Raw genomic sequence first — 13963 nt, 5'->3', positions numbered from 1 at the left:
TCCAAATTTGAAGCTTATAGGACCAAATCCCAAGGAGGAGTTCGTTAAAGTACAAGGCATGGAAACGGTAAAATCAGACCCAAAATCACACCTTCAATCCAAAATGGCGGACTTCCTGTTGGGTTTAGGACATTGCCATAATAGACTTTTTTGTTCGACTCTGAACGTTATATAGGTGTACCGACTTTCAAACATGTAGGTCATACCCATACCGGGGGCTCGCGTTTTTCATTTTTCTAGGTGGCGCTACTGAGCTAATTTTCCCTGGCCATGTCTGAGAACATTAAAATACGTAAATTTTCACCAGACCTGACGCGTGTGCAAAATTTCATGAGTTTTCGAGCATGTTTAGGCCCTCAAACGGCCAATTCATTTGCCGGAATAATAATAATAATAATAATTAAAGCTGCAAGCAGCGTTATGAGGGCCCTCGCACCCCCGGCGCGTCGAGCCACGCCCAACACCTAAAACCAGCACGTCCGATCTGATGTCACATTGATGGAATTCATGCATTTAACCACCAGCTAACATTTCAACTCATTCATTCATGATTAGTTAGTCGTTCCACTAGGTGGCGCTCTAACCATTATGTACAAATGGCATAACAAACACTTCCGAGCTCGAGTCTAATCACACCTGAGACGTTTGGGAGAGATTGGACATTGTGTTTTTGAGTGACAGCAGATTACTGCTTTTTGGCGAGTGATTCAAACTCTAAGTGCCGCCATAACCACCCCGTTTCCCTGGACGTAAAAAGCTTCGCAATTTAACATCACAAAGGTCTTTAGATTCCACACACTGGAGAATGGTTCAATATGATGAAATCCCTTGGAGGAGTTCGTCAAAGTATGAAGCCTGAAAAGAGGGGAAAATGTCGCCAAAATTGCACATTAATTTTAAAATGGCTGACTTCCTGTTGGATTTGGGATATTGCTCCAAGAGACTTTTTTGTACATCTTGATATCTCCTATAAGCCTACCAGGTTTCAGATTCATACATAGAACACAGAGCAGGGGCTGATATTTTGAAATATTGTAGGGGGCGCTGTGGAGCCATTTTGCGCTATTCAATGATAATGATGACATGACAACAAAGTCTTCATCACATTGGAGGTGTGTGCCAAATTTCAAGCCTCTATAAACTTTCCAAGCCCCTCAAAAGCCACTTCATCTTTCATGGTGGACCGCGTTGCCACCAGGGTGCGCCGTTCAGTTTAAAGTCACAATTTCTGCACTGAAGCATCATGAGGGACTGATGGTGATATTCACCGCTTTTGAGGTGGCCACGATGAACCTGTGAAAATCAGTACAACAAAATTAAAGCCATGACATTTCCTGTTGCCACTAGGTGGCGCTGTCCGTATTTCCGACAATGGGCACATCAATCTGTTCAGGGCGGGTCTGACATCATGCCTGTAAAGTCTGGTACTGATCAGACTGGATTTCATTGAGTTATACTAATTTGTTTCTTCATGGCGTGACATCAAAGTTCGCCATGCTGCTGGGGTCACACCCTTTGGCGAAAAGTCACAGTTTTCACTGTAACCCAAGACCAACTCCTTAAGGCTTTCCTGGAGAAATTTGAGGCTGCAGATGTCACCCTTCACTATACTGTACCCCAAAGTGTAAAACATGACATTTCCTGTTCCCACTAGGTGGCACTGTCCTTGATGTCAAATATGGCAGTTGAAATATGTTCAGGGGTGGAGCCTTATCATATGTGTGCTCTTTGGTCCAGATCGGAACATGTATGACAGAATGAGAGGCAATAAGATTTTCATGGCGAGTCATCGAAATTCGCCATGGCGCCACGGCCTCATAGTATTGTGAAAACTCAAAAGCTCCGCAATTTAACATGGCACAAGGGTGTAGTTGACACTGTCCAAATTTGAAGCTTATACGACCAAGTCCCAAGGAGGAGTTCGTTAAAGTACAAGGCATGGAAACGGTAAAATCAGAGCCAAAATGTCACCTTCAATCCAAAATGGCGGACTTCCTGTTAGGTTTGCGTCTATGGGCCCACAGACTTTTTTGTTCGTCTTGGCATGATACACATGTGTGCCAAATTTCATACATGTAGCTGAAACGATGTGGTCGTAGGGCTGCATTTAACAAGGCATAGGTGGCGCTGTAGAGCCATTTCCCAGTGCTCATATGTAAAACCATTAAAATACAAAATTTTTCACCAGACCTGGCATGTGTGCAAAATTTCATGAGTTTTTGAGCATGTTTAGGCCCTCAAAAAGGCCCTTGTTTGGGGTGAATAATAATAATAATAATAATAATAATAATAATAATAATAATAATTAAAGCTGCAAGCAGCGTTATGAGGGCCCTCGCACCCCCGGCGCGTCGAGCCACGCCCAACACCTAAAACCAGCACGTCCGATCTCATGTCACATTGATGGAATTCATGCATTTAACCACCAGCTAACATTTCAACTCATTCATTCATGATTAGTTAGTCGTTCCACTAGGTGGCGCTCTAACCATTATGTACAAATGGCATAACAAACACTTCCAAGCTCGAGTCTCATCACACCTGAGACGTTTGGGAGAGATTGGACATTGTGTTTTTGAGTGACAGCAGATTACTGCTTTTTGGCGAGTGATTCAAACTCTAAGTGCCGCCATAACCACCCCGTTTCCCTGGACGTAAAAAGCTTCGCAATTTAACATCACAAAGGTCTTTAGATTCCACAAACTGCAGATCGGTCCAATCTGATGAAATCCCTTGGAGGAGTTCGTCAAAGTATGAGGCCTGAAAAGGGGGGAAAATGTCATCAAAATTACACATTAATTTTAAAATGGCTGACTTCCTGTTGGATTTGGGATATTGCTCCAAGAGACTTTTTTGTACATCTTGATATCTCCTATAAGCTTACCAGGTTTAAGACTCATACATAAAACACAGAGCTGGGGCTGATGTTTTGAAATTTCGTAGGGGGCGCTGTGGAGCCATTTTGCGCTATTCAATGAAAATGATCACATAACAACAAAGCCTTATGCACATTGGAGGTGTGCGCCAAATTTCAAGACTTTTTAAACTTTCCAAGCCCCTCAAAAGCCACTTCATTTTTCATGGTGAACAGCGTTGCCACCAGGGTGCGCCGTTCAGTATAAAGTCACAATATTCGCACTGCAGCATCATGAAGGACTGATGGTGATATTCACCGCTTTTGAGGTGTCCACAATGAACCTGTGAAAATCAGTACAACAAAGTGTAAGACATGACATTTCCTGTTCCCACTAGGTGGCGCTCTTCATATTCCTGACAATGGGCACATCAATCTGTTCAGGGCGCGTCTGACATCATGCCTGTAAAGTCTGGTACTGATCAGACTGGATTTCATTGAGTTATACTAATTTGTTTCTTCATGGCGTGACATCAAAGTTCGCCATGCTGCTGGGGTCACACCCTTTCGCGAAAACTCACAGTTTTCACTGTAACCCAAGACCAACTCCTTAAGGCTTTCCTGGAGAAATTTGAGGCTGCAGATGTCACCCATCACTATACTGTACCCCAAAGTGTAAAACATGACATTTCCTGTTCCCACTAGGTGGCGCTGTCCTTGATGTCAAATATGGCAGTTGAAATATGTTCAGGGCTGGAGCCTTATCATATGTGTTCACTTTGGTCAAGGTCAGAAATTGTATGACAAAATGAGAGGCAATAACATTTTCATGGCGAGTCATCGAAATTCGCCATGGCGCCACGGCCTCATAGTATTGTGAAAACTCAAAAGCTCCGCAATTTAACATGGCACAAGGGTGTAGTTGGCACTGACCAAATATGAAGCTTATACGACCAAATCCCAAGGAGGAGTTCGTTAAAGTTCGAGGCATGGAAATGGCAAAATTAGAGCCAAAATGTCAGCTTCACTTCCAAATGGCGGACTTCCTGTTGGGTTTGCGTCAATGGGCCCACTGACTTTTTTGTTCGTCTTGGCATGATACACATGTGTGCCAAATTTCATACATGTAGCTCAAACGATGTGGTCGTAGGGCTGCATTTAACAAGGCATAGGTGGCGCTGTAGAGCCATTTCCCAGTGCTCATATGTAAAACCATTAAAATACAAAATTTTTCACCAGACCTGGCATGTGTGCAAAATTTCATGAGTTTTTGAGCATGTTTAGGCCCTCAAAAAGGCCCTTGTTTGGGGTGAATAATAATAATAATAATAATAATAATAATAATAATAATAATAATAATAATAATAATAATAATAATAAGAAACGGAGCAGATACAATAGGGCCTTCGCACTCTCAGTGCTCGGGCCCTAATAATAAACAGAGCAATTACAATAGGGCCTTCGCACTGTCAGTGCTCGGGCCCTAATAATAATAATTAAAGCTGCAAGCAGCGTTACGAGGGCCCTCGCACCCCCGGCTCGTCGAGCCAAGCCCAACACCTAAAACCAGCACCTCCGATCTGATGTCACATTGATGGAATTCATGCATTTAACCACCAGCTAACATTTCAACTCATTCATTCATGATTAGTTAGTCGTTCCACTAGGTGGCGCTCTAACCATTATGTACAAATGGCATAACAAACATTTCCGAGCTCGAGTCTCATCACGCCTATGAGCTTTGGGAGAGATTGGACATTGTGTTTTTGAGTGACAGCAGATTACTGCTTTTTGGCGAGTGATTCAAACTCTAAGTGCCACCATAACCACCCCGTTTCACTGAACGTAAAAAGCTTCGCAATTTAACATCACAAAGGTCTTTAGATTCCACACACTGGAGATTGGTTCAATATGATGAAATCCCTTGGAGGAGTTCGTCAAAGAACGGTGCCTGGAAAGAGGGGAAAATGTTGCCAAAATTACACATTAATTTTAAAATGGCTGACTTCCTGTTGGATTTGGGATATTGCACCAAGAGACTTTTTTGTACATCTTGATATCTCCTATAAGCTTACCAGGTTTCAGAATCATACATAGAACACAGAGCAGGGGCTGTGGTTTTGAAATTTTGTAGGGGGCGCTGTGGAGCAATTTCTCGCTATTCAATGAAAATGATCACATGCCAACAAAGCCTTCATCCATTTGGAGGTGTGTGCCAAATTTCAAGCCTCTATAAACTTGCCAAGACCCTCAAAAGCCACTTCATCTTTCATGTTGAACAGCGTTGCCACCAGGGTGCGCCGTTCAGTTTAAACTCACAATTTTTGCACTGAAGCATCACGAGGGACTGATGGTGATATTCACCGCTTTTGAGGTGGCCAAGATGAACCTGTGAAAATCAGTACAACAAAATTAAAGCCATGACATTTCCTGTTGCCACTAGGTGGCGCTGTCCGTATTTCCGACAATGGGCACATCAATCTGTTCAGGGCGGGTCTGACATCATGCCTGTAAAGTCTGGTACTGATCAGACTGGATTTCATTGAGTTATACTAATTTGTTTCTTCATGGCGTGACGTCAAAGTTCGCCACGCCGCTGGGGTCACACCCTTTTGCGAAAAGTCACAGTTTTCACTGTAACCCAAGACCAACTCCTTAAGGCTTTCCTGGAGAAATTTGAGGCTGCAGATGTCACCCATCACTATACTGTACCCCAAAGTGTAAAACATGACATTTCCTGTTCCCACTAGGTGGCGCTGTCCTTGATGTCAAATATGGCAGTTGAAATATGTTCAGGGGTGGAGCCTTATCATATGTGTGCTCTTTGGTCCAGATCGGAACATGTATGACAGAATGAGAGGCAATAAGATTTTCATGGCGAGTCATCGAAATTCGCCATGGCGCCACGGCCTCATAGTATTGTGAAAACTCAAAAGCTCCGCAATTTAACATGGCACAAGGGTGTAGTTGGCACTGACCAAATATGAAGGTTATGAAATCAAACCCCAAGGAGGAGTTCGTTAAAGTTCGAGGCATGGAAACGGTAAAATCAGAGCCAAAATGTCACCTTCAATCCAAAATGGCGGACTTCCTGTTGGGTTTAGGACATTGCCATAATAGACTTTTTTGTTCGAATCTGAACGATATATAGGTGTACCGACTTTCAAACATGTATGTCATACCAATATCGGGGGCTCGCGTTTTTCATTTTTCTAGGTGGCGCTACTGAGGTAATTTTCCCTGGCCATGTCTGAGAACATTAAAATACGTAAATTTTCACCAGACCTGACGCGTGTGCAAAATTTCATGAGTTTTCGAGCATGTTTAGGCCCTCAAACAGCCAATTCATTTGCCGGAATAATAATAATAATAATAATTAAAGCTGCAAGCAGCGTTATGAGGGCCCTCGCACCCCCGGCACGTCGAGCCACTGCCAACACCTCAAACCGGCACGTCCGATGTGATGTCACATTGATGGATTTCATGCTTTTAATCACCAGCTAACATTTCATCTTATTCAACCAGGATTATAGTCATGCCACTAGGTGGCGCTCTAACCATTATTGACAAATAGCATAACAAACATTTCCAAGCTCGAGTCTCATCACACCTGCGACCTTTGGGAGAGATTGGACATTGTGTTTTTTAGTGACAGCAGATTACTGCTTTTTGCGAGTGATTGAAACTCTACGTGCCGCCATGACCACCCCGTTTCCCTGAACGGAAAAAGCTTCGCAATTTAACATCACAAAGGTCTTTAGATTCTACACACTGGAGAATGCTTCAATATGATGAAATCCCTTGGAGGAGTTCGTCAAAGTATGAGGCCTGAAAAGGGGGGAAAATGTCATCAAAATTACACATTAATTTTAAAATGGCTGACTTCCTGTTGGATTTGGGATATTGCTCCAAGAGACTTTTTTGTACATCTTGATATCTCCTATAAGCTTACCAGGTTTCAGAATCATACATAGAACACAGAGCAGGGGCTGTGGTTTTGAAATTTTTTAGGGGGCGCTATGGAGCAATTTCGCGCTATTCAATGAAAATGATCACATGCCAACAAAGCCTTCATCCATTTGGAGGTGTGTGCCAAATTTCAAGCCTCTATAAACTTGCCAAGACCCTCAAAAGCCACTTCATCTTTCATGTTGAACAGCGTTGCCACCAGGGTGCGCCGTTCAGTTTAAAGTCACAATTTTTGCACTGAAGCATCACGAGGGACTGATGGTGATATTCACCGCTTTTGAGGTGGCCAAGATGAACCTGTGAAAATCAGTACAATAAAATTAAAGCCATGATATTTCCTGTTGCCACTAGGTGGTGCTGTCCGTATTTCCGACAATGGGCACACCAATCTGTTCAGGGCGGGTCTGACATCATGCCTGTAAAGTCTGGTACTGATCAGACTGGATTTCATTGAGTTATACTAATTTGTTTCTTCATGGCGTGACATCAAAGTTCGCCACGCCGCTGGGGTCACACCCTTTTGCGAAAAGTCACAGTTTTCACTGTAACCCAAGACCAACTCCTTAAGTCTTTCCTGGAGAAATTTGAGGCTGCAGATGTCACCCATCACTATACTGTACCCCAAAGTGTAAAACATGACATTTCCTGTTCCCACTAGGTGGCGCTGTCCTTGATGTCAAATATGGCAGTTGAAATATGTTCAGGGGTGGAGCCTTATCATATGTGTGCTCTTTGGTCCAGATCGGAACATGTATGACAGAATGAGAGGCAATAAGATTTTCATGGCGAGTCATCAAAATTCGCCATGGCGCCACGGCCTCATACTATTGTGAAAACTCAAAAGCTCCGCAATTTAACATGGCACAAGGGTGTAGTTGACACTGTCCAAATTTGAAGCTTATAGGACCAAATCCCAAGGAGGAGTTCGTTAAAGTACAACGCATGGAAACGGTAAAATCAGAGCCAAAATGTCACCTTCAATCCAAAATGGCGGACTTCCTGTTGGGTTTAGGACATTGCCATAATAGACTTTTTTGTTCGACTCTCAACGTTATATAGGTGTACCAACTTTCAAATATGTAGGTCATACCCATACCGGGGGCTCGCGTTTTTCATTTTTCTAGGTGGCGCTACTGAGCTAATTTTCCCTGGCCATGTCTGAGAACATTAAAATACGTAAATTTTCACCAGACCTGACGCGTGTGCAAAATTTCATGAGTTTTCGAGCATGTTTAGGCCCTCAAAAGGCCAATTCATTTGCCGGAATAATAATAATAATAATAATAATAAACAGAGCAATTACAATAGGGCCTTCGCACTGTCAGTGCTCGGGCCCTAATTAAAGCTGCAAGCAGCGTTATGAGGGCCCTCGCACCCCCGGCGCGTCGAGCCACGCCCAACACCTAAAACCAGCACGTCCGATCGATGTCACATTGATGGAATTCATGCATTTAACCACCAGCTAACATTTCAACTCATTCATTCATGATTAGCTAGTCGTTCCACTAGGTGGCACTCTAACCATTATTTACAAATGGCATAACAAACATTTCCGAACTCGAGTCTCATTATGCCTGCGACCTTTGGGTGAGATTGGACATTGTGTTTTTGAGTAACAGCAGATTACTGCGTTTTGGCGAGTGATTGAGAGTCTATGTGCCGCCATAACCACCCCGTTTCCCTGAACGTAAAAAGCTTCGCAATTTAACAACACAAAGGTCTTTGGATTCCACACACTGAAGAATAGTGCAATATGATGAAATCCCTTGGAGGAGTTCGTCAAAGAACGATGCCTGAAAAGAGGGGAAAATGTTGCCAAAATTGCACATTAATTTTAAAATGGCTGACTTCCTGTTGGATTTGGGATATTGCTCCAAGAGACTTTTTTGTACATCTTGATATCTCCTATAAGCTTACCAGGTTTCAGACTCATACATAAAACACAGAGCAGGGGCTGTGATTTTGAAATTTTGTAGGGGGCGCTGTGGAGCCATTTTGGGATATTCAATGTAAATGATCACATAACAACAAAGCCTTAACCACATTGGAGGTGTGCGCCAAATTTCAAGACTTTTTAAACTTTCCAAGCCCCTCAAAAGCCACTTCATCTTTCATGGTGAACCGCGTTGCCACCAGGGTGCGGCGTTCAGTTTAAAGTCACAATTTTTGCACTGAAGCATCACAAGGGACTGATGGTGATATTCACCGCTTTTGAGGTGGCCACGATGAACCTGTGAAAATCAGTACAACAAAATTAAAGCCATGACATTTCCTGTTCCCACTAGGTGGCGCTGTCCGTATTCCCGACAATGGGCACATCAATCTGTTCAGGGCGGGTCTGACATCATGCCTGTAAAGTCTGGTACTGATCAGACTGGATTTCATTGAGTTATACTAATTTGTTTCTTCATGGCGTGACATCAAAGTTCGCCATGCCGCTGGGGTCACACCCTTTTGCGAAAAGTCACAGTTTTCACTGTAACCCAAGACCAACTCCTTAAGGCTTTCCTGGAGAAATTTGAGGCTGCAGATGTCACCCATCACAATACTGTACCCCAAAGTGTAAAACATGACATTTCCTGTTCCCACTAGGTGGCGCTGTCCCTGGTGTCAAATATGGCAGTTGAAATATGTTCAGGGGTGGAGCCTTATCATATGTGTGCTCTTTGGTCCAGATCGGAACATGTATGACAGAATGAGAGGCAATAAGATTTTCATGGCGAGTCATCGAAATTCGCCATGGCGCCACGGCCTCATAGTATTGTGAAAACTCAAAAGCTCCGCAATTTAACATGGCACAAGGGTGTAGTTGACACTGTCCAAATTTGAAGCTTATACGACCAAATCCCAAGGAGGAGTTCGTTAAAGTTCGAGGCATGGAAATGGCAAAATCAGACCCAAAATGTCACCTTCTCTTCCAAATGGCGGACTTCCTGTTGGGTTTGCGTCAATGGGCCCACAGACTTTTTTGTTCGTCTTGGCATGATACACATGTGTGCCAAATTTCATACATGTAGCTTAAACGATGTGGTCGTAGGGCTGCATTTAACAAGGCATAGGTGGCGCTGTAGAGCCATTTCCCAGTGCTCATATGTAAAACCATTAAAATACAAAATTTTTCACCAGACCTGGCATGTGTGCAAAATTTCATGAGTTTTTGAGCATGTTTAGGCCCTCAAAAAGGCCCTTGTTTGGGGTGAATAATAATAATAATAATAATAATAATAATAATAATAATAATAATAATAATAATAAGAAACGGAGCAGATACAATAGGGCCTTCGCACTCTCAGTGCTCGGGCCCTAATAATTAAAGCTGCAAGCAGCGTTATGAGGGCCCTCGCACCCCCGGCGCGTCGAGCCACGCCCAACACCTAAAACCAGCACGTCCGATCGATGTCACATTGATGGAATTCATGCATTTAACCACCAGCTAACATTTCAACTCATTCATTCATGATTAGCTAGTCGTTCCACTAGGTGGCACTCTAACCATTATGTACAAATGGCATAACAAACATTTCCGAACTCGAGTCTCATTATGCCTGCGACCTTTGGGTGAGATTGGACATTGTGTTTTTGAGTAACAGCAGATTACTGCGTTTTGGCGAGTGATTGAGAGTCTACGTGCCGCCATAACCACCCCGTTTCCCTGAACGTAAAAAGCTTCGCAATTTAACAACACAAAGGTCTTTGGATTCCACACACTGAAGAATAGTGCAATCTGATGAAATCCCTTGGAGGAGTTCGGCAAAGAACGATGCCTGAAAAGAGGGGAAAATGTTGCCAAAATTGCACATTAATTTTAAAATGGCTGACTTCCTGTTGGATTTGGGATATTGCTCCAAGAGACTTTTTTGTACATCTTGATATCTCCTATAAGCTTACCAGGTTTCAGACTCATACATAAAACACAGAGCAGGGGCTGTGGTTTTGAAATTTTGTAGGGGGCGCTGTGGAGCCATTTTGGGATATTCAATGAAAATGATCACATAACAACAAAGCCTTAACCACATTGGAGGTGTGCGCCAAATTTCAAGACTTTTTAAACTTTCCAAGCCCCTCAAAAGCCACTTCATCTTTCATGGTGAACCGCGTTGCCACCAGGGTGCGGCGTTCAGTTTAAAGTCACAATTTTTGCACTGAAGCATCACAAGGGACTGATGGTGATATTCACCGCTTTTGAGGTGGCCACGATGAACCTGTGAAAATCAGTACAACAAAATTAAAGCCATGACATTTCCTGTTCCCACTAGGTGGCGCTGTCCGTATTCCCGACAATGGGCACATCAATCTGTTCAGGGCGGGTCTGACATCATGCCTGTAAAGTCTGGTACTGATCAGACTGGATTTCATTGAGTTATACTAATTTGTTTCTTCATGGCGTGACATCAAAGTTCGCCATGCTGCTGGGGTCACACCCTTTTGCGAAAAGTCACAGTTTTCACTGTAACCCAAGACCAACTCCTTAAGGGTTTTCTGGAGAAATTTGAGGCTGCAGATGTCACCCATCACTATACTGTACCCCAAAGTGTAAAACATGACATTTCCTGTTCCCACTAGGTGGCGCTGTCCTTGATGTCAAATATGGCAGTTGAAATATGTTTAGGGGTGGAGCCTTATCATATGTGTTCACTTTGGTCAAGGTCAGAAAATGTATGACAAAATGAGAGGCAATAAGATTTTCATGGCGAGTCATCGAAATTCGCCATGGCGCCACGGCCTCATAGTATTGTGAAAACTCAAAAGCTCCGCAATTTAACATGGCACAAGGGTGTAGTTGACACTGTCCAAATTTGAAGGTTATGAAATGAAACCCCAAGGAGGAGTTCGCAAAAGTTCGAGGCATGGAAATGGCAAAATTAGAGCCAAAATGTCACCTTCTCTTCCAAATGGCGGACTTCCTGTTGGGTTTGCGTCAATGGGCCCACAGACTTTTTTGTTCGTCTTGGCATGATACACATGTGTGCCAAATTTCATACATGTAGCTCAAACGATGTGGTCGTAGGGCTGCATTTAACAAGGCATAGGTGGCGCTGTAGAGCCATTTCCCAGTGCTCATATGTAAAACCATTAAAATACAAAATTTTTCACCAGACCTGGCATGTGTGCAAAATTTCATGAGTTTTTGAGCATGTTTAGGCCCTCAAAAAGGCCCTTGTTTCGCCTGAATAATAATAATAATAATAATAATAATAATAATAATTAAAGCTGCAAGCAGCGTTATGAGGGCCCTCGCACCCCATCGCGTCGAGCCACGCCCAACACCTACAACCAGCACCTCCGATCTGATGTCACATTGATGGAATTCATGCATTTAACCACCAGCTAACATTTCATCTCATTCAATCATCATTATAGTCCTCCCACTAGGTGGCGCTCTAACCATTACTGACAAATGGCATAACAAACACTTCCAAGCTCGAGTCTCATCACACCTGAGACGTTTGGGAGAGATTGGACATTGTGTTTTTGAGTGACAGCAGATTACTGCTTTTTGGCGAGTGATTCAAACTCTAAGTGCCGCCATAACCACCCCGTTTCCCTGGACGTAAAAAGCTTCGCAATTTAACATCACAAAGGTCTTTAGATTCCACACACTGGAGAATGGTTCAATATGATGAAATCCCTTGGAGGAGTTCGTCAAAGTATGAAGCCTGAAAAGAGGAGAAAATGTCGCCAAAATTGCACATTAATTTTAAAATGGCTGACTTCCTGTTGGATTTGGGATATTGCTCCAAGAGACTTTTTTGTACATCTTGATATCTCCTATAAGCCTACCAGGTTTCAGATTCATACATAAAACACAGAGCTGGGGCTGTGGTTTTGAAATATTGTAGGGGGCGCTGTGGAGCCATTTTGGGATATTCAATGAAAATGATCACATAACAACAAAGCCTTCGTCACATTGGAGGTGTGTGCCAAATTTCAAGCCTCTATAAACTTGCCAAGACCCTCAAAAGCCACTTCATCTTTCATCGTGAACAGCGTTGCCACCAGGGTGCGCTGTTCAGTTTAAAGTCACAATTTTTGCACTGAAGCATCACGAGGGACTGATGGTGATATTCACCGCTTTTGAGGTGGCCAGGATGAACCTGTGAAAATCAGTACAACAAAATTAAAGCCATGACATTTCCTGTTGCCACTAGGTGGCGCTGTCCGTATTTCCGACAATGGGCACATCAATCTGTTCAGGGCGGGTCTGACATCATGCCTGTAAAGTCTGGTACTGATCAGACTGGATTTCATTGAGTTATACTAATTTGTTTCTTCATGGCGTGACATCAAAGTTCGCCATGCTGCTGGGGTCACACCCTTTCGCGAAAACTCACAGTTTTCACTGTAACCCAAGACCAACTCCTTAAGGCTTTCCTGGAGAAATTTGAGGCTGCAGATGTCACCCATTACTATACTGTACCCCAAAGTGTAAAACATGACATTTCCTGTTCCCACTAGGTGGCGCTGTCCTTGAGGTCAAATATGGCAGTTGAAATATGTTCAGGGGTGGAGCCTTATCATATGTGTTCACTTTGGTCAAGGTCAGAAAATGTATGACAAAATGAGAGGCAATAAGATTTTCATGGCGAGTCATCGAAATTCGCCATGGCGCCACGGCCTCATAGTATTGTGAAAACTCAAAAGCTCCGCAATTTAACATGGCACAAGGGTGTAGTTGACACTGTCCAAATTTGAAGGTTAAGAAATGAAACCCCAAGGAGGAGTTCGCAAAAGTTCGAGGCATGGAAATGGCAAAATTAGAGCCAAAATGTCACCTTCTCTTCCAAATGGCGGACTTCCTGTTGGGTTTGCGTCAATGGGCCCACAGACTTTTTTGTTCGTCTTGGCATGATACACATGTGTGCCAAATTTCATACATGTAGCTCAAACGATGTGGTCGTAGGGCTGCATTTAACAAGGCATAGGTGGCGCTGTAGAGCCATTTCCCAGTGCTCATATGTAAAACCATTAAAATACAAAATTTTTCACCAGACCTGGCATGTGTGCAAAATTTCATGAGTTTTTGAGCATGTTTAGGCCCTCAAAAAGGCCCTTGTTTGGGGTGAATAATAATAATAATAATAATAATAATAATAAGAAACGGAGCAGATACAATAGGGCCTTCGCACTCTCAGTGCTCGG

This window comes from Maylandia zebra, linkage group LG9 (assembly GCF_041146795.1).
Source record: "Maylandia zebra isolate NMK-2024a linkage group LG9, Mzebra_GT3a, whole genome shotgun sequence".
Taxonomy (NCBI): domain Eukaryota; kingdom Metazoa; phylum Chordata; class Actinopteri; order Cichliformes; family Cichlidae; genus Maylandia; species Maylandia zebra.
The sequence above is the reverse complement of the archived record's forward strand: the minus strand, read 5'-3'. Positions refer to the sequence as shown.